Here is a 20,955-nt window from a genome sequence, read left to right as displayed (position 1 = left end):
AGGATCTTTGTGTGCATTATATTGACTTATTATAAAATGTATTATATATGTTTCATGATATTTTATTTATTTTCTTAAATTTCCCAATTACATTTTAATTTACCCTAAGGGGTCATTTGGAATGTATTTGATCCCTCTAAACTGCATGTGATTTTTCTTTCTTGGTTTAGAGGTATATAACTTTGACACTTTCGACCCTAAAACTTATAAGAAAAAAATTCTCTATTTCTTTGTGTTTCTAAAGAAAAATGAACTAAAAGAGAAATAGATAATTCTTCTGCAAGTTGTTCTTTTAAGAAACTTTCTTCCATTTTGGAAGTCTTTTTTCTTGATGGCATATGTAACTTTGTCTTAGATGACAATTTTATATCACCTTAATGAATTTTCAGTAGGCCAGTTACATTTGAAGTTTCTTGAAGATATGTTAAAAGAAAGAGTAAAATGTATTTGTTGAAGTATCTAGATCAATCAAAAGTCAGTTCTCTATCTTTGATCATCATATCACAAATAATAAAGTCACTTTTTACTCTCTTGGTTATGTTCCCTTAACATCTGTTCTCAATGGTATGCCCTTCATGCAAAAGTAGCTGCCATATGCATTGTTCCAGGTGGCACGAATCTGGCTTTGGAGGGAAGGATTAAAACAATGTCAGAGTCCCCTAGACAAAGAAATGCCAAAATTTTTACAAGATCAGCACAAAAGATATTTGACTATTTGTCATACATAACCATGTTATAGTAATCTGACATATTAGCATCTGTTTCTCATTCATCAGGCTTTTAGAAAAATATTTTAAATAAGTAAATAACATCTATTTCTTCAATTTCTGTCCAAAATGAAATATTGTAACTGGTAAATTTGAGGTTAATATAATTCTTAAAACTCATTTTATTTTACTAGATATCATTAATTTGATTGTGAGACCTTTGAAAAATTCAAATGCAAAGCCATCCTAACTTCTCTTTAAGGGTTATTAATGTGAAATAGAATGATCCTTTTAATATGACAGTCATTCAACAAGAATAGTGAGAAAAACTATTAATTGTAAAAAAGTTTTAAAATGATATCATCTCTACTTGTTAATTATCTGATGAAATGATTAGAGCTCTTAGGACTTCTTATTAAAGTATTCTTACCATCAAAATATTGTGAAATATCAATTTTATATCTCCAGTAGATAGGAAAACAAATTAAATTAATTTATTAAATTATTTTGAGATTGAATTTGATAATCATATCTGTAGCTACTAACTTTCCATAGTAAAACTTGATTATTAACTCAAAGAAATGAAGATATTGTTTTTATCAAGCAGTTAGAATTAGGGTACATTTAAAAAAAACTGAAGACTCTACTTGCCTTTCAAGAATTTTAGGCTAAACGATAAGGATGAATTTTGTCTGTTTACCTTTTATTTGTGCCTTGACAAATCCCTATACGGATAAAAAGATACCAAGAGGAACAGAAAGAGAAAGAGAGACCCTTTTCCATATTCTAGGGATATTCTTCTAATGCCATCTTGAACAACTGTATTGATTATGTTTTTGTTCAATAATGTGCAACAGTGAGGCAGCAAGAGATGACATGACATGGCAAATGGAACCATGAGAACCTGGAATATGACAACTGGTTTTACCTTTGAAACATTCTGGTTTTGTGATTCTGACTAATTAATTTTACTTCATAGTGCCTTGGGTAAGTCTCTAAGACACTAATTATAGAGAATGTATTAATATTCTTTTGTAGAGAAAATATTCTTATTGTAGAATTCCTTATAAGAGTGAAATCATAGTTTCAGTTCCAGTCACCATCCTTAACCCTCAGCACACTGTTTGTAAGAATTTCATTCTCAAGGGATGTTTCATCCTCTTTTTCACCCCGCCAACCCCCCATATGACATCTCCTTTTGGTATAAGCCCTGACAAGTTTTCTTTCCCAGGTGTCTGCACTGAAAACATTTCTTCTTGGTCATGCTTTGTGTTAACATAAACAATCCTTTGTTTATGCAACACTGCATAACTTTGCTTAATCTAAAAATTCAACCCAGTCTTTTAATGCAACCCTGACATCATCAGAAGATGAATTCCATGCATTTATTCTACTGGTTATAATCTTGCACCAATTAACAAACTCTGAAAAAGGAATCGATTTCACACCAGAGTATGGTTCATGAATTGGAATCAGCAATGCTATATAGATATAATATAGTCTTAAATATATACAAATGCAAGTTTTTAACATGCTTAAGCATAAATGATAGCTCTTGCATTTTATTAATTGCTGAAGTTATTATGATGATATTTCAACATAATTTAATCCCTCAGATATTTATTAACTTATTTGTGTGAAAGGAAAGACAAATAGAATGAACTATAGTCTCTGCCCTCAAGGATCTTATATTCCACTATAATTTTTATAAACTCTATTGGATCACTACAGTGTGTCTTAATTCTGTTTGGGAGAAAATAGATTCATACTGAGTTGATTTATTTTTATAGACTCATACTATTTGTCTACATGGCAGAAGTTCCCTAAAGTCACGATTACCTTGCCAAACACAAGTACCAAGAACTTGAATTTTTATTATTTCTGCTACTCTTCAGCTCATAGGACAAAGTTTAACATTCCAGAAATGTCATAATATTGGTGAAAAATGTACAAATAATTCAGTTCTCACATTCTTTTTATTTTGTATATGTCAGTACAATTTAAATAATCATTTTCTAACATTTTGCAATCCATATTCTCTCTTTCTTCTCTCCCCAAGATGGCAGGCAGTATGATATGTTGCACAGATGTTATCATGCAGTACATATTTCCACATTTGTCTTATTGTAAAAGAAGACAAATATTGCTTATACCAGTGATAAACTCATTGAGGAAATAAAGAATGTCCTGTTTCAATTTGCATTCAGGCTCTGTCTCTATGGTGATGGACATTCTTTTTTGTTACGAGTATCTTGGAGTTGTCCTAGATCTTTGCCTTGTTATTAATAGTTAAATCCTTAATAGGTGATTATCATATATTATTGTTGTTACTGTGTACAACATTCTCCTGGTTGTGTTAATTTCACTTTTCATCACTTCATAGAAGTCTTTCCAGACTTTTTTATGATCATTTTGTTTGTGATTTCTTGTAGCATTGAGCTATTCCCTGATTGAAGGACAACCCTTTAGCTTCTAGTTCTTTGCCATGACAAAAAGAACTGCTAGAAATATTTTTTGTACATGTAGGTCCTTTTCCTTTATCTTTGATCTCTTTGGAATATAGATATATTACCAATATGGCTGGGACACAGATTGATGGATCTTTCGATATGGCTCCAAATACTACTCTAGAATGTTTTTATCATTTCACAGCTCTGCCAACAGTGTATTAGTGTCCCAGTTTTCCCAGTCCTTTTCATCACTTATCATTTCCTTTTTTATCATATTAGCCAGTCTGACGGATATGAAGGGGTACCTCAAAGTCATTTTAATTAGCATTTCTATAATCAATAGAGATTTAAAGCATTTCTTCTTATGACTAAAGAGAGTTTTAATTTCTTCATCTGAATATTGCCTATTCATGACCTTTGACCATTTGTCAATTGAGGAATACTTTGTGTTCTTGTAAATTTTACTCAGTTCTCTATTTGAGAAATGAGGCTTTCTTCAGAGACACTTGCAATAAAATTATTTTCCCAGTTTGTTGTTTCCCTTTGAATCTTGGTTGCATTGGTTTTGTTTGTATAGACATTTTTAAAATTTAATTTTGTCAAAGTTATCTGTTTTAGATCTTTTAATGTTCTCTATATTTTGTTTGGATGTAAATTCTTCCCTTTTCCATAGAAATGACAGTTAAATTATTCCATGTTGCTCTAATTTATTTAAGGTATCACACTTTCTTTTTAAATAATATAAAGGTTTTTACTTTATTTTGATATATGGCATGGGGAATTGGTCTGTGGCCATTTTCCATCATACTTTTTTTTTCCCCAATTTTCCTAGCAGGTTTTTTTTTTTAATTAAATAGTGAGTTTTTCTTCCAAAAGCTTGCATCTTTGGGTTTGTCAAACACCAGGTAACTATAATAATTTACTACTGTGTGCTGAGTACTATTCTACTCCATTGATCCACTACCGTGTTTCTTAGTCAATACCAAATTGTTCTGATGGTTACTACTTTATAATATTGTTTGAGATCTAGTCCAAATACAATTCCTTCATTTCAACCCATTATCTTTTGCATGCTAAACACATATGTCATGTTTCTGAGCCATAGCTATTACTCCTCTTCACAGTCTTTTACTTGGGATTTTTTTTTTTGCTTTGTCATAAAGAGTCATGCTTTTTCTTTGTATATGTTCACATCACTGATGGCCCCAAACTAGATTGCTTTGGCTATAGTCAGAACAATTTGTTTGGCAGGCTGAAGAATTCTCCTGCCTTTTTCAATCTTTTCAATTATCTGTTTTATTAATGACAATCTTTCTCCTGTGTTGCAGACATTACATAGTGTAGGGGGCAGAATATCAGGCTAGGAGATCTAGCTTTTACAACCAACTTGTTACTAATCAAATGTGTGAATCGATTACTTCATCTTGGGGGGGGGGCTGTTTCTACTGAGTTAAAGTTAGGAGACTAGATAAAAGTTCTCTAAATTGCTTTCCATCTCTAAGATTCTGTTTTTATGATGATTCTTTGGCAACCTTTTATAGTCAAAATATTAAGACTAAATCACCTTTTTTTAAAATTTTCCCTTTCAGGTAATAATGGATTAATACATATCTTGAAAGTCCCCTCTTATTTTTCTCCTTGGGAGGTTTATTACTTCTGCATTTAAAATGTAAAAGGTTTAAACTGGCTGAGCCTATCTGTAAATGACTTTATCATATACTTGCTGAGAGGTATGAGCTAGATATGCTAGATAGTAGGATTGAATTAAAAATAACAATTATGAAAATTATTAAGCATTTTCTATAATATTGAATGCACTGGAAAACCAAATTTTTGGTAAATATATTTGATTATTTTTTCTACCATTTAAAAATGGATACTTTAAAAATCACTTACTACAATCTATAACTCTCTGTATAAAATTCTCCCATATAAAGTAAAATATTTAAGTGAAAGCAAATGATAAAATTGTAGGATTTAACAGCAGGTATGACATTCTATAGCTGTTGTACTCACCTCTTCTGAGAAGAGGGAAGTGTATTTCATCAATATTGATGTCTTTTTTGACAAACATCGTTAGGTTATAGAATGAACATTTATATAGGAATATTTATGGACTCAACTATATATGGTTAAGTATAGAAACATAATTAGATATGGTAAAGTATAGAGTCACAGACATAATATATGCAAAAGAACAAATGGGTCATCTGATCCAATACTCCTACTGATATGTGTGTTTATGAAGATAGATAATAGGTAAGGGCATTGGATCAGATGACCCATATGGTCTTTTTTATTTATAATATATTTTATATCCATATCTCTATCTACAAATATATATTCTTGCTTCTACTTTGATACTTGAAAGGCTGGATCACTTCTACCTATGGAAAACCAACTTCAGTTTTTCAGCCTTACTAATTTTTAAGTTCTTCATTGTTGAACTACAAGTCTGCCATCTTATAACTTCAACTCACTGGCCATAATTTTTCCTGTGTTGGTTAAATATACTACGATGGCCACATAGAAAGAAAGCTATTGCTTACAGCATATGGATTGTCTTTTATTAAGTTCTAAGACTTCAATATCTGGTTACTTTTCTTTCTTTGCTTTTCATTTTTTCCCTTTATGTAATAAAGGAAGAAGAGGCTGCTGTTGGCTCAGGTGGAATGTGCATATTTTCACAAAAGTCATCTGAAATCCAATTATCTGTTTGCTGCCTGGGCAGACCCCACTACTTCACATTCATAATAATTTTGTTTTGGCTCAGGTTCAGTTTAGATTTTTCAATCAGAGAATGAACTGATACTGTTGCTACAATTGCTGGAAAGGTCATAGCTTCAGTGGTTTAGACAATAGAGAAGCAGAGATGAAAATAAAATCTACTGAAGGTTTTGAAAACAAGATAGAAGGAACAAAACCTGAGGCCAGCTTAGATGTCACTAGAAAGAGAGAAGAAAAAATGAGAAAGTCCAAATTGGGAATTAAGAAATGAATTAAAGTTGCTAGATGGGAAAACAGAAAAAGATAAAAGGAGCTGTTACTCTTATTCAGATTGGAACCCAATGGGTAGTTTTCTACATATTTATGCACCTCCAAGGAGTGTCAGTGCTGTTTGCATAAGGGTAAAATCTCCATTACGGTTGTGCTAGTGGTAGGTTTTCTATTTTCATTACTGAGTGGAAGAATTTGGAAGAGGGAAAAAGACATTGATTTCAACCTTCAAAACTCTCACATCCTTTTAAAACCTCAATAAATAGAGATTTGGTGGTATCTTTGAATATCCCAATAGAACAAAAGCTTGTCCATCTTCTAGTCTTTCTTATTTTGAATTTTGTGGTGTATTGAGTAGTCACAGGAATGGACTGTTCAAAGTTTGGATTGAACGAAATGGAAATCAGTAGAACTCAGAAGCATCGGTTTAATAATAGACTGGAGAGTGTATTTTACAACCTGAAATTTTAGTTATCTTATGTCAATTTACCATTGAAATAATTGAATCAGAGAAATTTTCTGTGGTTATGTAAATAGTCCTTTTTTACATATATGTTTCTTTACATTTTAAAATATTTCCCAAATACATGTTAAGACAGTTTAACAACGAAAAAAAAATGAGTTTCAAATTCTCTCCCTTCTCTTCCCCCTACCTTGGGAAGGTAAGTAATTTGATATCAATTATGAATGTGAAGTCATGTAAAATATTTCCATATTAGCCATGTTGCAGAAGAAAACATAAAAAAAATCTCAAGGCAAATAAGGAAAGTAAAAAAACAACAACAACAACAATGTATATGCTTCTCTGCATTTAGAGTTTATCTATTTTCTTTCTGGAGGTAAATGAAGAAGGATTTCATCATGGGTCCTTTGCAATTGTCTTGGAGCATTGTCTTCATCAGAGCTGCTAAGGCTTTCACAGTTGATCGTTCTTACTCTATTTGATGTCACCTTATATAATGTTCTCCTGCTTCTGTTCACTTCACTTTACATGAGTTCATTTAGGGCTTTCCAGTTTGCTCTGAAACCATCTTGCTTATCCCTTTTTATAGCACAATAGTATTCTATCACAATAACCTACCATAGCTTATTCTCCAATTGATAGGCTTCCCTTCAATTTCCAATTCTTTGCCATAACAAAAAAAGAATTGCTTTAAATATTTTTGTACAAATTGGCCATTTGGATTAATAAAAGTCAAATGAGAAGCAATTCTTTAAAATATTGTATGTGAAGCTAACATTATACTCATTACATTCTATGTTACCTCATTGTCAATAATAACATTACTTATTTCATCATTGTCAGCATGCTGGTAGTTGTCCAATTTAATTAAGTAAAGTGAATACAATATTGGAGTGACTGTAAAATACTATGTCAATTATGTTAAGAATAGTTACTCAATGCAGTCTTTGGAAATGGAAGTACCTTTTCCTGGGATTTTAAAAGTCTAGAGTATTAAAGGAATCATGGATCAATGATTTGGAGATTTTTTAGCTTTATAAATACTGGATGCTCAGAAAAACAGAATGATGGAGCAGAGTCCAGGACTTAGAAGCAAGAAGGTCTTCAATTAAATCCTGAGACACTTTTTTTTTGGTCAGTAAGAGTGTTATATTAGGACAATCCTGAGTTGTTGCTGTTTCCTGGCTTTAACTATTCTCAGATTTCATGCACAAGGGCAATTTTTTTTGAAGGATGTGCATAACTTGAAGAAAATGTTCTTGGCTGATGAATGGAGGTTTGAATGGAGAACCACTTTGACTTTTGAGAGAAATTCGATGGGAGGAGGGAAGTGAGAATCAACTGCAAAAAGGTTATTCTAATCACAAGTGCATTAGTATTTGGAAAAGAAATTATTTTTCTCTCAGGAACTGGGAAAAGGGTGCAACAGTCACAGGACCCTGGAACTTGGCAGTAGAGGTTTCTTTAATTCATTGTGCAGCATTCTGGGCCATTGGTTGGCCCATGGAAGAACTACTTTTTCCTCACCAAAATCCATTGTTAACACTGAGGGTCAAAGTTCTACATATTTTCAGGTAATTATAATTTTGTTTGGGTCTAATTTTTCACCAGAGCTTAACTGGTCTGGGCCAGATTATTCTGTTTTGGGCTGAGCTAAGGAATTTTTATTTCAAGTCCAGGTAAGTAGTATGAAAGTAGGGGTGAGTGGTCAGATATTTATACACATGTGAGTGGCAGTGTTGATGATGAGGAGGATAAGAAGTAGAAAGAAACCAAGGAAAACCTTAGCATTTAAGAATGCAGAAAAATCTTAAGTATATAATCTTCAGTATATAAAATGAAGTATATGTTATCTTAAGTATATATTAAGATAAAACTGTACTTCCAAACTCCTTAACTGGAGCACTGTCAACTGAATAGTAAAAAGCATGAAACTTATCACATAAGATTTATGCAATACTTGGTGTTTTACCTTGTAACTCTATACTTAGTCATATTTGAAAGATTATAAGCCTACATTTAACTGTGCCTGAAGCAATTCATACCAAACACTTGCTATTGGAACAAACCAAACAGCCAGCAAAAAAACTATGGTCTCCTGAGTGGTTTCACTTTCTTTTCTCAAAATATGTCTTAAATACTTTTTGCTGAAATTAAAAATTTGCTAAAATAAAATTGCTCAAATTAAACAAATGAAGCTGGAGGGGAGAAAGGGTGGGAAATGTGGCCCTGCCCTTTTTCTATAGCTATGATGTAGATCTCTGCCATTGTCACCTATCCCTTTTTCCACTTTATTCATAGAACTCAAATGTGTAGGAGAATGGCTTGATTTTATAATGTTGACTCTTGGAGGCTATTCTTAAGCCACGTTCTCTACAATATGTTTAGTACTTAGGTCCACAATGAATTGAAAGGTTTGCTTAAATTATGTGAATAAAATAGACAAATAATCATTATAATAATATAACTTCTACATAGTGGATTATTAAAGTGGTTATTAAAACTATGGTAGCATCAGAACTCTTAATCTTTCAGGTAAGACTTTCAGGTAAAACATAAAGAGAATTATGGACTTGACTAAGATTACTTATATAGTATTAAGTCAAATCTAAAATATGGGATTCAAACCAATATTTTCTTTTTTCAAAAATTTATTTATTTAATTAGTTAATTTAGAATATTATTCATGTTCTTTCCCTCACTTCCTTCCGGAGCCAATGAGCAATTCCATTGGGTTTTACAAGTATCATTCAAACCAATGTTTTCTGATTTGAGATTGATTGCTCTTCCTATTGCACTAAGGCTAACATTTTTTAAAAACTCTTTTAATCCTCACAGTAAATCTGTTTTGTAGGATAAGTATTATCTCAATCTCGGTGATAAGTTGAGGCTCAGAGAGAAGTTTAGTTAGTGTCAGGGCTAGAACTAGTACATCTTTTGACTGCCATGACAGTATCCCTTCTACCATATCACACCTCTCAGACCTAGAGTAATCCAGAGAAAGCCAGATTTTTAGTTTGGTAGTTTATTTTGGGGGAGGTACATTACAAACATTAATTTCATAACAACCACCAAACAAAACAGAACAATGGAAAGAGATTATTTTATCTCTCAATACCTTTTCTCCCCTTTGCCTTCAGCTTATCCATATATCACAAACATTTACTGTGATGGTCATGTTCAGGTTTACAAGGAACATAAATAAAACCTCTTGTTAAATAGACCTAACTACAGGATTTATTGGGCAATAAACAAATTACTCGGTTGTACTTTTCATACGGGGTGACTGCAAAGAGATGCACATTCACATCTTTCTGTCACTGGCTTGGTGCTCATCTTTATGTGACCCAAGCAATTGAGACTGTGTACTTAAGTGCTTCCAGAAGTTCTTAACCCAGAAGGTGGTCCCAGTCACCTGCTAGAGTTTAATGCACTTTTATACTGAGTTAAACAAAGAGGGCTTGGGGATTCTTACAAATGCACCAATCTTGAATAGGTCAGATGAGGCCAGCATAAAGTGTCCAATAGAGCATGATTAAAATCTCAAGCTGCACTTAGGGATATTTATCAGTCTCTCTGTTTTTGATTGTATATCCCTCCTCCCACTATAGCAAAAAGAACTTCCTCCTGAACTAACTGCATCATTAGATACAGAGTAAAGAAAGTATATTTCTCAAATTCTTAAATTTTGCTATTGTCTCCCATGTCTTCCTAAATCTGAATTTTAAGAGACAGATTTCTTACTTGCCTTTGGGAAAGGGAAATTAATTTGTTGATAATAAGAGAGTCCTTGGGCCTTTGGACAAAATATTTTTCAAGGGAATGGAGTACCAATTCCTTTAAAACTAGGAACATCTGGTCTAAGAGAAGCATATAATGATAAATGATGCCATCCTGGTGAGCCAAATGTTATAAATTATGTGTGGGTCTGTTTTTAAAAATAGCATAGCAACCTATGGACATGTTCTACAAGGATTTGAGATGAGGCTTTTCACACTGTCATGATTTAGGATATACACTGAGGTATTATTTCCCTAAAAAAATCAACTTGTTCTGAGCATTTTTTTATACAGATCTTGGAGATCCCTTCAGCTCTCATGCTTTATGATTCTATAATGAAACAAGACTTTCAGACTACACTTAGAACTGTTCTTATTCTGTGGTTGGAAAGGAAAGCAGCTGGTATTTATTAAGCTAAGCCAAGTACTTTAACAATATTATCCTATTTGATCCTCTCAACAACCCTGGGAGGAAGTGCTGTTATCATCCCCATTTTACAGTTGAGGAGACTGAAGCTAACAGATGTTGATTGAGTAGTCCACAGTTACAAAGCTAATAAAATGTCTGAAGCTCAATTGAACTCAGGTCATCCAGATACCATGACTTGTACTCTATCTACTTTGCCACCTTGACTAAATGGGTTTCCAAAGGCCTGATTTTTTAAAAAAGAAATTCCCTAAATAAAAGGTCAGTCTAGATCAGAATGAGAAACTTAATGTTGCATACTGTAATGGGGGGGGGGGAATGAGGCTATTTATAAAAGGGTTGGACTGGATTATTTAAGAGTGTGGTCCCCAGGAATTTAATTTATTCCAAAGAGATTTATTTACATTTTATTTACAAAATGTAGAAAGAGAGAAGTGAGAAAATCAGAGAGAGGATAGAGTAAGATATCTAGCTTAAGCACCAAGTAATTTACTCCAGGCCATGGGCAGGGAGAGTTAGCCCTTAGACCTTGGCAAAGCCAAGGACCTGAGGAAGTCTCTTCAGAAAAATTCAGCAGTTGAGTCAGCTTTTTCATTTACCACATGTCAGTTCAAAGAAAGAGATTTTAGAACAGCCTCACCAGGAGACAAGGTTTCACGTCCAGTTAGCACATTTTTCACCAGCCTCCACTACAAAGAATGAAGACCTGTCAGTTGAACTCTACTCAGGAAGTTGTCACTCCCTTTGAAAGACACTTTCTCTTGCATCACTTCCTGTGCCTTCCCCTAATTCTATGTCTACCAATCACAGTTGAAGCCCTGCTTTAAGATTTCCCAGGAGGCAGTCAGTTAATTGTGATTCATCATCCACTATCCCACATGTGGGTCACAGACCTCCCTCACTCAAGTGTGAATGGGATGTTTACACCTTTGGTGATTAAATCTAAAAATGGTCAGATCTTCCTACTCAACTTTTAAGTAGAGTGTTTATGCCTTTGATGATTAAAATCTAAAAAAAATCAGGGGTTACAATTTAATCTTAACAATCAGGGGAGAGTTAAATGTAATCTTCACAATATGAAATAAAAAAGGCAAATGTTATGCCCTCAGATTGGAGAGAGCTCAGTTGGAAATCTTTGCAGTAAAAAGACAAATGTTGGATATTTTACTGTATAACTTTATCGCTATTACTTGCCCCTCCCCCTTTTAATGGGATGGTGTAGAAAAGATCTTTCACTATGCATCAAGACATATGCAAACTATGTTACCAAATCATTCTGTAATTTAGATCAAACATCTTAAATTTTTTCAGGTTTAGTTTCCTGAAATTGACAACAATACCATCCGTAGCTATATCCCAGCATTCTTATGAGGAATGAAGGAGAGATGTTTTTTAAGGCGTTATAAGCTATATAAGTATTTTTATAAGCTCAATAAACAAAAAGTTATGTAAAAAATCATAGTTTGCCAGGAATTGTCAGATACTATTATTATTAGAATATCTTCAAGAATAGATTGGCTAAGCTTCTTGGAAAATTTGTCATGTTCAGGTGCCTTCAATAAAGTCAGTATTTAACCAGCAAAATAATTTGACTTGTAGTGCAAAGTGATCATAAATTTAGATCAGCATTGGCAACAGTTCTAGGTATGTAGTCCCTTGGGTATCCTATTAAATTGTTCCTGACATAAAAGAAGATAAAGTGGTTGATGTTCCTAAAACATTTGTGTGTATGTGTATGTGTATGTATATTCATTGGCATGTATGTATTTATGTGAGTATACTATAAAGGTGCTAGAAGCCATAATCTAGAACAATTATTTTCTACTTATCAAACCCTTGGAAATCCAATTTCAGTAATTAGTTTAATTTGAAATAGTTTTCTTTGTTGGATTTGAGAATGATTTATAAGCTAATTTTCATTTGTATTGGTATAACAGGAGACATGATTAGATTGGAAAGAACCACTTATATCTACAATTATCCACTAACAAAGTAGTTCCCCTTAATGTTATCTCTTTGTCATATTACTTTTCAGAATGTGCATAATTGATATTGCCATAAAGATTTTATTGTTTTTCCTCATATGGCTGGTAAAAAAAGAACATTTTAGAATACCAGTATAAAGCCACATGGTTGTAAAACACAATCCTGGTCGATTTCATAACATTTTTTATTCATTAGAAATGAATATTTTCATTGCAAATGGACTGAGAAACTCAGGTAGGCTGAGTTGCTCTATTGTGCAATGAGTCCCAAAAGCACTAATTCAGCAAATAGTGAATATCCAGTGAAGTGTCAGCATCTGTCAATCAGTTACTTCTATTTCAATAATTACTTCTAAAAACAGTAAAGAAACTGCATATAGTAGAATGTAAGATCACAAAGCAGCCCTCCTGTGCACTAGCTTAAAGTCTCTACCAATTTTCAAAATGAAACTGTTGTTGATTTTCTTGTAACTGTGGTAGATTAATTGCCAGCATAAAATGTCTGTCATGGGTAGATGACCGTCCAGTTCTGGCTAACAACAGTATTAACTGGGGGAAAAATCACAATCAGGTATACTGCTCACTCTGAAAATATAGCTTTCTTTTCTTATTAAATTTCAGTTCTATAAAGAAGTTCAGAGACATAGGTATTGGTAAAGATCCATGTTGACTTTTGTAGGAACTTAAACATTCATTCATTCAACAAACATTTAATAAAATTTTATAATCACCTAATATGTGCAGGGTACTACATTAAATACTGTGTTCTTGTAGAATGATGCAATGGAAAGTTCTAGAGTCAGTGTCTGAGGACATGAATTTGAATCCTGCCTTTCCTATTTTTAAAACCTAGTGATCTTGGGCACGTAATTGATCCTCACTGGACCTCAGTTTCTTTAACTGAAAAACTAAAAAGTTATACTAGATTATTTCTGAAGACCCTTCTAGTCTTAAATCTATAATGTTATTCCAAGGATTGTTGTGAGGATCATATGAGATATATTTGTGAAGTGCTTAGAACAGTGCCTGGTATATAGTAGGTGCTTCATAAGCCCTCATTTCTTTTTTCCCCTCCTTCTGATATCTGTTTGAATCCTTTTGACCCATATCTTGCACAAGAACATTCAGAGAATCTTGGAAATATAAGTAGTCAGCTTCTTCCCCAGTGTTGCTAATGCCTTTGCTTTCCCTCTATTCCTACACCGCCATGCCATAGTTGAAGATTTCTTTCCTCGTTGCCTCTCATTATTTCAAGAATTTGTGTCTGTATATATTTATAGGGGCTAAACTTATGAAGACTGGAGCCAAATGACTTCGTGGATTTTTGGTAATTTCTTTACTTCTACTTTGACTCCTCTCTGTCTCTCTCTTTTAGAATGTACCCATTTCAAAGTTCCTACCTATATGACTGATGCCCATCTGGGGCAAGACCCAAATCACATACTGTCTCTTTTATAAAGTCTACTCTGATTCCTCAGGCAGAAGTCACCTATCTATTCTTTACATTGTCTACTTTATTTCGTAATGATGATTTCAAATAGTTCACAGCATTATGTTTCTATGCCTAAATCATTGTATTTTGCAGTATGTTTTAGCACAGTGCTCAGTAAATAATAAACATTTGATGAATTAATGAATGAATTTGAAAAGGAAAATGTTATTTGATCCATCAATTTTAATTTGTTTATATCATCAAGGATAAAAAATGGGGCGTCAAAATTCTTTCAGCTTCTTCAACAACTAAAGCTATGGAGCCTTTTTGATGATTGAGAGTAAATCATACCAGAAAGGTTTTCCATTAAATGAATAGGTTTTTTAAATCTCTCTTGCCTAAAGATTATTTAAAAAGGCTATTTAAAAGGGTAGATTAAGACTGATAAAATTGGGGCAGCTAGGTAGTATAGGGGATTGAGAGGCAATCCCAGAGAACAGAGGTCATGGGTTCAAATGTGCCCTCAGAAACTGCCTAGTTCTGTGACTTTAGGCGAGTCACTTAACCCCCATTGCCTAGCCCTTACCACTCTTCTGCCTTGGAACCAAAACAAATTATTGATTTTGAGATAGTAGGGAAGAGTTTAAGAAAGAAGACTGGTGGACTCTTTTACAGTGAAGATCCATTTGCTGTTCTAGTGGAACTAGATCCCTGTTGAAGTACATTCTAGTTCTCAAATTCTGTAATTAAGATGTTTCTGTCTAAATGTATGAGATCTATCATATCTTCTGATGGATCAGCAATTGCAAAGTGATAGCTGGCACTAGAAAATCATATATGGCTAATGGAAAATATCAATTGTGACAATGAAAAAAATATTTAATGATTTTTTTTAAATCAACTTAATTTTCAACATTATTTCTCCTCTGAACAATTTATCATCTGGTCCATCCTTATCCTAAAAATAGAAAGTGAAGCTTAAACAAAAATAGTGTCATAGATCATTCATTTAGATCTTGAAAGTGCCTCAGGCAGCATGGAGTTCAGTACCCTCATTTTTTTTTCTTTTCTTGGGTGTGGAAACCAAGATTTGTTCAGGGTCACATAATTCATAAGAGATTTAAATGGGATTTGAACTCAAATCTTCCTTATTTCAAGTCTGTTTACTATTTGATCTGCCATATCAAGTTTATACATCTTACTTATTTTTACAGATGATATTATCCTCTCCCATAAAATGAAACTTTCAGAAGAAAAATATTTCATCCTGTTAGGCTTTCAAATATATTAGACAGTATTATTTGCAAAGCATAAACACTTGAATGGACAGAGAAAGGTGTTTTTCTGAATTCTATAATCTTTTTTATATTTATAATGAAAAAATCATTTGAAAAGCATGTTTTTCTGACAATAGCAATTCTATTGTTAGACTATTTTAGAACTAACCGTTGGGAGGTAGAGTTAATGTAGGTGTATATGTTTCCTGTCTTCCCATCTTCAAATGTTATTTCATTGAATCATTACCTAGTGCTGCTGAAAATATGAAAGCTTTTTTAACATAAAAGATACAAACATTAAAGAAAATTTTGAAAAAAAAATCATAGCCTGATTTCAGATCTGATGTACCTAAAACAAGGGAAGTGATACTCTCTCTTCTGGCTAGGTCAGATCATATATCTTGAATACTGTTTTCATGTCTGGACAGGAAGGATATAGATTTCTAAAATGTACCCAGAGGTAGATGACCAGGATAATGAAGGAACTAAAGACCTTGCCATTACATTAGAAATAGCAGTTGAAGGTATAAGAGAAGCAAATGGTTATAGAATACCTTATTACTATTTATTAAATAACACCATGCCAAGTGTTGAGTACAAGAAGATGAAACATCACATAGTTCTTGCCCTGAAGGGATTTACAGGCTAAAAATTTATGCATTTATTTCAATAATTAATTGGGAGAATTTTAGTCATGTGGCATAGCTATGTTAGTCCAGACAACCATTTGTTTATAGTAGGGATTCAGAGCTGCATTTTAATTTGAGATCATAGTTCAGTGATTCCTAATTCAGGTCACAATCCATAAGGAACTACAGAGAAGAGGTTATAGAAAATATCCAAGTTTTTCAAGAGAGATTCAGAAAATTTTGAAATTTGAAAATTGCTTTATTTCATTTTATTTCAATTACATTTCATATATATATACATATATTTATAATCTGTGAAATACATGTAGCACTTTCAGGATAATATGATTGTGTTTTAATGAAAGTAGTAGACATACTACATTGCTTCAAAGAGAAGATAAAGGTTGAAAGGCAAAATTTGACTCAATGTAAGAACTTCCCAACACTAAGAACAGGCCAACAACAACATTGGAAGAGTCAGCATGGTGAAAGAGTATTTCATATGTTTAGACGTTTTCAGTAGCCTAGAAGACCTCTTTCAAGATATATATGGAATGTTGGATTAGAACATGCCCCAAGGTGTACCTCCCATCTCTACCATTCAATGATTCTATGAAAATAAAATGTCAGTACATTACCTTTTCTCAAAATGGTAGAGCATCCTTATCCTGAAGCTTATGGAAACAAAAAGAAGAGAATATAAAGTCATTAATCTAAAAGTCAAAATACTAGGGGACTTTTCTCAAAGTTTTCAAGTCATTGACTTGGGCAAAAATTCAATTGATTCTTACAAATGAATATAACTTCAAAATTTTTGTGTAATGATTTAGATAAATCATGTAAGATTTTAATGCTACTAAAATAATTATTTGATAACAAAATAACTTTCATTTTTAATGCTGCAAAATATCTATTGGATCCATGATGTCAATAAAATATTCATTCAATAATGAGTTTGTGGCTTATATTTATTTATCTCAAGATACTGAAATGGATTCGTGATCTCATCTATTTGAAATCTTCCGTTCCACAGATGTGGATGATAGCCATCCATGCCTGCCCATTTTATTTTGTGTGATGTTTGCCCATCCCCTCTTGAAAGTTTGGCACAGGGAGTCTAGCAAACATTCCAGAGGCCTTCCTTGCTTTTTCCCTGGTGATGAAAAGGTACCACTGGAGTGCTCTGGCTATCTACCTGATTGCTATTGTTCTATCCACCTGACAAGCCTATACTCTCTTCCATTAATATAATTCCTTGATATTTTCTATTCCTGTTCTTAAGAGTTTCTCATTGGTTATATGTTGCAGCCCACTCATACCTACCTTTTCTCTGCTCTATCTTACCCAATGTGGTACTTATTTAAGTTCTTCAGAGATAATTGTATTCATTTCTCACTCACTAGTGATGTTGGTAATGGGAAAAAAATGGACTTTTGTTTTTATGAAATTTTGTGTTAATAAAAGAGCTTTGCTGTTTCCTGAAAGCAATTGAGCCTACCTTCCTCCTCATTTACAGCTAAGGGCCCAACTCTTTTTGAGCCAGTGTCAATTCAAATGCATGTCGAATTGATGGCAATAGACACCTTTCGTTCATGTGGTCTTTTTTGTGTCAAGGGAGAAGGCAAACTTCTTTGAGTTTTTAAAGAACTCTTCAAAGAGACTTCATTTTATAAGACTTGATTCAATTGGCATCTATCATTTCCAAGGGAAACTCTCTTTGCCCTGGAATCCTATCCTAGATCTGCTCAATTAGAGTAGTGAATTCCTTTGGCAAGCATATATTTGCTCATTCTTCTATACCTTGTTTCATATTTGGTTTTAGAGTTTTGTTAAACAGGTTTTTTTCTGTTGTTTTCCAAGACACCATGAACCATCTTAATATGAGTAGAAGACATTTCTTTTACATTTTGTTCTCCTTTTTCAAGGACAACAAACAATAAATTCAAGGAAATATTCTATTCTTTCCAGCCATGTATTAGTTATGAAATGATAGAGTTGTACTCCATCATTGAATATCACTTGAGAAAACATGCTTACAAGCCACTTATTGGGGCAGTGGAAAGAGTTCTGAACCTGGATTCAAGAAGAATAGATTTCAAATTTAACTTCAGGTATTTACTAGGTAGGGTGATGCTCAGAACATCATTTAACTTCTGTTAGTCTCATTTCCTCATCTGTAAAGTAATAAAAGGAACCTGATAGGGTTCTTGTGAGGATCAAATGAGAAATATTATTTTTAAAGCACTTAGCATAGTTCCTGGTGCATGATAAGTGTTAAATAAATGATAGTTCTCCTATTCCTTTAATGCTCTCATTGAGAATTCCATCACTTCAAAATTCATCTTTATGTGATTATCTTAAAGATTTTATATAGATGAGAAAGCAGGCGTATATATTGGTGATTATTTATATTTTGGCTTTCTCTTTCAGTATTAAAGATGTATTTTTTCTATGCCTTTAGCATCTTCTACTGCATACATATGTCCCTGGATATCTTCTCAATTATCTTACCACAAGAATTAAAATCCTTTATATATATTTGATCCAATCTAGCTGCTTTTTCCATCATTTTCCCTGAGTGCTCCTTATATTTCCTCTAAAAAGTCACAGTTTTTTTTAAACAGAAAGTTTAACCAAAGTAAATTAAGTCACACAGCCAGGAAAACAATAATCTTGATTATTATGCCTTTTGTTTTCCAGTTGTTTCAGTCATATCCTAAGCTCCATGACTACCTCTGGGTTTTCCTGGAAAAGATACTGGAGTGGCTTGTCACTTCCTTCTGCAGTTAATTTTATACATAAGGAAACTGAGGCCAAGATTAAGTGACTTGCCAGACGTTCACACAGATTGTGAGTATCTGAAGTCAGATTTGAACTCAGGAAGATTAGTCTTCCTTACCCTAGGTACAGTCCTTTATATTCTGTGCCACCTAATTTCCTCTTAGCTCCCTTAAATGCCTTAGTAAACATCTGAATTACTGGGAAAAAGGCTGCCAAATGAAAGACTGAGTTAGAACATGAACTCATTTGGAAAAATATTATGAAGAATGATTAACATATTATTATTTCATAAGACAAAGAGAAATGGTGAAGAATAAAAGCATTTCAAAGAAAGCTTTGCAAGAAGTCGTCTTATCAGAAATCAAAGATGGGAACTGAGGGACTACAGATAGAAAAAAGAAGAGAGATTTGCCAGCAACTACATTTTCTTCATCAAGCACTGAAGAATCACGCAACTGATATACATTGAGTCATATTTATCAAAATTGTATAATTTAATTGCTTTTAAATATCAAATGAGGGCTATTTTCAGCTGCTATCTTCCACATGAACATAAATGTTAACCTGCATAAAAAATTTGTACATGTATCATCCTCTTTGTCATAGACTGAGCCTTCAAGGTAGTAACAACGCCCAATTTCTTAGGTATTCTGGTTTTTATTTTTTTGGTTATTCCTTTTAAAGTTTATGAATCCTTTTTTGTTTGCTAACCTTTTATAGTCAACAAGTAGATGTAATTTGCTCAAAACAAAGTTATTTCCCGAGTCAATGTAGTAAGAACAGTAAATTTAAAAAATTCTCCCTCAAAAACATGAGCAGAATCTCCTCAGAAAACAGACATTATCCCTGAGAAAAATGGGGACAAGTCTAGAATATAGTGTTAGTGAATAGAAAATAGAGTGCAGGGAACACATGTGGCCAAGCCAGCTTTCTCTTCTGAAGCTCTAAGACCTTGTCCTCCCTTTTCTTCTCATTCAATCTTCTGAAATTCTTCCCATGGTTGCAGTGCTTCTATTAGGTGGTTTGCTTAGTTGACCTCCTGGAGTCAGTTTCTCTTCTCACCTCAGTTCTCAACTGCCTGGACAATGTCTCTCTTTAGTCCAATGCTCACTCTCTTCTTGGCTGCCAGAGTTCCCAGTTTTTGAAGAAGAGTAAGTGCTGCCTATTCGCATCAATGTCTATCTTGTGCCATATAAATACCTTTTGCAATGATGATGTTTCTATTTGGGTAGTGGAGATTTCATTTAGAAGCCATTTCCCTCATTGAATGGGACTGTGGGATAAGATCTTTAATTAACCACTCTGCTAATAATATTTTTTAATATTCAAAAAAAGAGGTTCTCACTCATTCTCCTAAGTGTGAGGGAGGTGGGGAGAAAGGAGGCAAGCAGTGAGGAATAGGCTAGGGGTGTGCTGACAAATGTTTAACAACCAACTCTCTCAAAAAATGATCATGGTGCATTTTTATTTTAATCTATATTATTAAAATATATTTTTATATCTCTAGTCTAAAGGATCAAGAAAATGAACCATGTTTTTTGGAACTTGCAAATTTCCAAGTTACAAATGTTAACAATGAAAATTTACCCATTTTTTCTCATGAGCCAGCAGGAGTTCGCTCCAGCATATTCCCAAAAGAGTCTTGGCCTTGGAGTCAACGTTTGAATTTTAGCTTTGACATGTTCTCACTGTGTGAGCTTAAGCATTTAGTTCGCATTGACCTTTGAAACATCAATGCTTTTTTCCCCTAGAAAATGGGGATACTAATACTAATATTACTTAGTTCTCAGACTTAAGGGGAGGAAGGTACTTCAAATTGTTATAGAAATATGAGGTATGTTGATGATGATGATTCCTTAAAATATGAAAGTAAATACTTTTTGAATTCTATGGCATGTCATCCTGTACCTCTGTAAAGTACAGAAATGTGGATTGGTAGCAGGTGACTGCCATTTATCTCTTATGAGCAAAAAAGGAAAGTTTTTTTCCTCTGTTTCCTTAGATCTAAGAGAAAAATCAAATGAGGTT

At 33.3% G+C, this 20,955-nt stretch overlaps 1 protein-coding gene across 2 annotated transcripts in view; it reads left to right on the top strand.

Annotated features, from left to right (window-relative positions):
• Positions 1 to 20,955, top strand: part of KCNIP4 (potassium voltage-gated channel interacting protein 4) — a 1,185,503-nt gene that overhangs the window by 82,774 nt on the left and 1,081,774 nt on the right. The gene's annotated exons all lie outside the window — the stretch shown is intronic.

This window comes from Monodelphis domestica, chromosome 6 (genome assembly GCF_027887165.1).
Source record: "Monodelphis domestica isolate mMonDom1 chromosome 6, mMonDom1.pri, whole genome shotgun sequence".
In the NCBI taxonomy this organism is placed as follows: Eukaryota; Metazoa; Chordata; class Mammalia; order Didelphimorphia; family Didelphidae; genus Monodelphis; species Monodelphis domestica.
Note: the sequence above shows the minus strand (reverse complement) of the source record. Positions and strands in the feature narration are given on the sequence as shown.